The sequence below is a fragment of the Megascapheus bottae genome, chromosome 27 (assembly GCF_031878675.1).
Source record: "Megascapheus bottae isolate mThoBot1 chromosome 27, mThoBot2.hap1, whole genome shotgun sequence".
NCBI lineage: Eukaryota > Metazoa > Chordata > Mammalia > Rodentia > Geomyidae > Megascapheus > Megascapheus bottae.
This window is the reverse complement of record NC_143535.1, coordinates 18,641,513-18,646,089: the sequence shown is the minus strand read 5'-3', so window position 1 is coordinate 18,646,089 and position 4,577 is coordinate 18,641,513. Positions and strand designations below refer to the sequence as shown.

Genomic DNA, 4,577 nt, shown 5'->3' with positions numbered 1-4,577 from the left:
ATGCACCATGATGTTTTGGGTGGGACTCTGGAACAGAGGGTGGAGGTTAGTGAGAAAAGTGGAAAATCTCTCAGGGCATCCACCTTGGGAACTCTGAACTCTGATTTCCAGTGCTTCTATTCCTATTTCTTATGAAGAGCTGAAGGACGTATTCCTTTTATTTTCACAATTTTAGTGCCAGTCCTGTGGTTTGAACTCAGGGATAAGCTCTGCCCTTAGCATTTTCACTCAAGGTTAGCACTTTACAACTTGAGCCACGCTACAATTTTTGGCTTTTTGCTGCTTAATTAGAGATTCTCACAGTTTTCCTGCCTGGGCTGGCTTCAAATGTCTGTTCACTGATCTAAGATCACAGGCGTAAACTGGGCTTGTAATAAATATGGTACTGGGCTTTTATTCTTCCAAGCTCTCTCGTACAAGGGTATGGAAAGGGGAAAACATATTCTAGTCATTCTTATGTCTTTTGATGAAGCCAGGTAATTTTCCTGAGGGAGTGAGGTGTGGGGAAGGGAATATATAGAGTGACAATACTGGAGCTTAACCTTGGGACCTGGGCACTGCTCCTGAGCTTTTTCATTCAAGACTGGCACTCTACCACTTGATCCCCATTTCCACTTTCAGCTTTCTCCTGGTATATTGGAGACAAGAGTTTCACTGATTTGTGTGTCCAGGCTGGCTTTGAACTTCTGTTCTCAGACCTCAGCCTTCTAAGTAGCTAGAACTGCAGTCATGAGCTACCAGCACTTGACCTGGGAAATAACTTTTTAAGAGGAAAGACCATCCTCCTTTCTATAGCTGTCCAACTGTTTTCCCTTCACACAGATAGTTTAAATGTGAGATGGGTTTAGATTGGCTATAATTTATTCCACTCAGTATCATGTCTTTTATTCTTGTTGTCTCTGTATTTCCATAATGAACATATCTAGCTGGTGTGGATTAAATAAAAACGTCTTGCCCCTTTCCTTTTAAGAGCATGTATCTCTCATTCTCTATGAAAAATGAAAGACTATATATATATATATATATATACATATATATAACAGGAAGCTTGCAGTTGGGGCACACAAGCAAGTCAAAAAGCAGGGTCAGAAGAAATCTTTAGGTGGTACTAGAAAGGCAGTAAATGGTCCATACAGTCTGAGCCTTGCGGTGTCTGAAGGGGATGCTTTGATATCTCATAACTCGCAAGGATTTGAACCAGATTTGGCTCTATTACCCACTTTACTGTATCACATGTGAACTTGTAAACCTGGGCACATGTTCTATGTTCTGTAGCTTATTGTGAGAAAGGCATGGCCATCGTGGGCATTGCAGGGGAATGTGGCCCCTCATGGATCACATAATTTACATGTGAAAAAGGAACTTATGTGGCCATGCCAAAACCTCTTCTTGCCCTCCCATCCTGTTCTCTCTCATTTATGATTGGCTGCTTTTTGGAACTCGTTATTCTCAGAAATTCCCCTGAAAAAGAAATCCCTTTATCCATCTGACTCTTGATTTATTCTCACAAAATCCGAGACAGTTTAACTAATAGATATCTATTTACCAAAGTAATGTTACCTGAGATCCTTACTTAGAAAAAAAAAGCTATACATAAAAATAAATTATATAATAATATTTGTCAGGCAACATGCTAAGTAGTGGGGGCACAAAGATGCTAAGCCCTTCTCTCTGATAGCAAATTGATGCACCAATTAACATTAATAGCTTAATTGGTAATAATGGCTCAAAGCATTACCCCATCAAGATACGATGTTATCATTTTCCTGGCTTCTGTCAGTGTTCAAACTCAAAGGAAGAACTTACACTGTGAATTTCAGCATTGGAGTAGATTAGATGGCATGCCCAGCAGGATGGGAAGAGGAAAAGTTTGCAATGTTGCTGTGTTATGAACAGTTCTAAGCGCAGGAGTCTTTGGACATCTCCCCGAACCCTTCTTGAATGTGGGTTCCTCCATATAAGAACTGAATGATAACCAAGAGCCAAGTGAGATTAGTGATAACTAACCTCATACTTACTCAGTAAGGCAAGCATGTGTGGAGAAATGCTTACGGCCAGTTTATCTCAGTTCCCTAAACACATACCAGTCCCTTGGGTGGGGGGACTCATTAGATCTCTGTTTGATTTCCAATTGCATTTTTTCTCATAGGTTTCCACTGTTCCTCAATGCTTCACATGACTGCAATTCTCCAATGGCTCCAGAGGCCTTCTAGCTGAGTGCTGGTAGCTCATGTCTATAATCCTAAATACTCAAGAGAGTGCAATCTGAGGATCATGGCTCAAAACTGGCCTGAGAAGAAAAGTCTTTGGGAAACCCTTATCTCCAATTACCCAACAAAAAGCCAGAAGTGGAGCTGTGGTTCAAAAGATAGAGTGATAGCCTGGAGCAAAAAAAAAAAAAGCTAAAGGACAGGGCCGAATCCCTGAGTTCAAGCCCCAGTACTGGCACAATTACAAAGCAAAAAAAGCAAACAAATTTTAAATAAATCCCTTTCAGCTTTAATTATGTGGATATGATATCTCCACTGAAGCAGAATGTATCACTTCTTAGAAGAGATTTTCAATCTTTGAACAACACAAATTGTTAGAATGTACTTCCTCATATTCTGTCAAAGTCTGTTACCCCAACCAATAAACATCGATATACCAAAAGATCAATGATTTTCTTACATTTAAATTTCCAAGTATCTGTGAAGAAAAGGAGCTATCATAACCAATTGCTACCAAAGCATTAAATGCAAATATTCACAGGTTACTGTAACCTAGATGGAGCTGTCTGTTGCCCTTTGGCCCATTAAAGGTTGAATCATCAAAAAGGACTCCACCTAGGGGCCAAGAAGAGACAGAAATGGCCATATATGTCTCCTTGTACTGGTATTATTCAATTGATGGGAAAGGTGATTGGAATGAGGGGGGAAGAAAACCCAAAATTAACCACTTGACACATGTTAATTATATATAAGCACCTTTGAGAATCCTGCCCTATTTAAATCATCCAGACTTTTGGTTAGACATGGGGAGATTTGAACACTAGAGGTGGTGTGTGTCTCCTTTTTGACCTTCTTTTGAGACAAGCCTGTGTCCTTGAGTCCATTCCAATTTCACACTAACCTTAATTCCTAAGGCCCTGTTAAGAATCGTGACATCTCATGTTGTATTTGCTTTGATGATGGTAGAACAAAGCTATGGGTCTTGGTACTACTTGCTAATTGCCACTAATCACACAAAGTAAGTTGCTGAGGGATTAAAATGTTTTCCTTATAACTCTCAGTGGATAGTTGACCATAATGAGAGAAAACTCCTTGTCTCTCTTTCGATGGAACCCTGATATCTCATGAGCTGGTAACTTTGTGTGGCCCATGACACAGATTTCTAGGTCAAACATCCCATTCCCCAGCCAAAAGGAAACATTAAAAACATACCACGAGTCAATCAGCAAGGCCACACATGGGGCTATTTTGACTGGATAGCTTTCTAACTCCATTTTCCCTGGAAAGTAAAGTTTGATCGGACAAAGAAGGGGAAGTACTCAGTCCCTCCCTCTCAAGGCAAGTACTCTCACCACCGCCCTCTACCAAATGGGAACATTTTCAGGCCCCAGTTATGATTTAAACGAAGCACACCGCACCAATATTGTGTGGTACCATCTGTTATTTTATATTTCACGAAATTTGGCCAGTTTTGAAATATTATAATTATATCTCCTCCATTACGTATGCAACACAGACATTTTCTGAAACATAAATACAGTATGTGGGAAATGTGACTGTATTTATAGCCATTGGCTGGTGGGAAGCAAAGGGCAGCTGGCACCAAGGGAGAACCTGGAACACGAGACCTACCAAAGGAGCAGGGCCTCTGGTGGAGGGATCTCTCTTTCTTTGTCCAAAGCCACATCCAACCCCTCCCACTTTATTACCTCCCCCACAAATGGAAGTCATCCAGACCTCCATGACCCTTCTACACAAGGTCATAGCTACTCCATGATCAAGAGTTTCCCTGCTTAGGCTTGTAGTTGCCAGACACAAACAGGCAAGGATGCCTGCCCGAGACAGGAAACAGACTCAGATGGGGTGGCAGGCTGCTTCTTCACCGCCAATGTTCCTTTTCACAGAGCTCTGGAACAGACAGACAGGGCAGGAACACTAGTGGAGTCCCAAGAGTTAAAGGACCAGGAGGTTGGAAGGAAGTCCTGGGGGAGGGAGGGGCCTCCTGCCTATCAGAGGACAGTCAGACTTCTTCAAAGGAGAATTGAATAGCCTAAATGGCTCATTTGGTTCCTGTGTCAGGAGGTCCCAGGAAATGGTCAGATTTCCTCAGTGCCTCAAAGGGTGTGTTCTGGGATTGATTTCATCTTCAAAGAAGAAAATAGTGTTGTTTACTTGAGTGTTGTTTTTCTTCAAAATGCTGCAAAGTGCTTTGCGATAGCTAAGAGAAGAAAGCAAATGACAAGTATTTGAGATTCCCGTTCTGTCTCTCCAAAAACAAAGGCATTATTCAAGGATGAGAGCTGTTTTGTCACTCCAGGCAGTTCTGCCACAATCTTTCTGCTCCTCCTCAGGCGTTCCTGCTCATCT

At 41.6% G+C, this 4,577-nt stretch overlaps 1 pseudogene; it reads left to right on the top strand.

The window, feature by feature from the left end:
• Window positions 1–3,240: 3,240 nt before the first annotated feature.
• LOC150045736 (small nucleolar RNA SNORD116) lies at window positions 3,241–3,325 on the top strand (annotated as a pseudogene).
• Window positions 3,326–4,577: the final 1,252 nt, after the last annotated feature.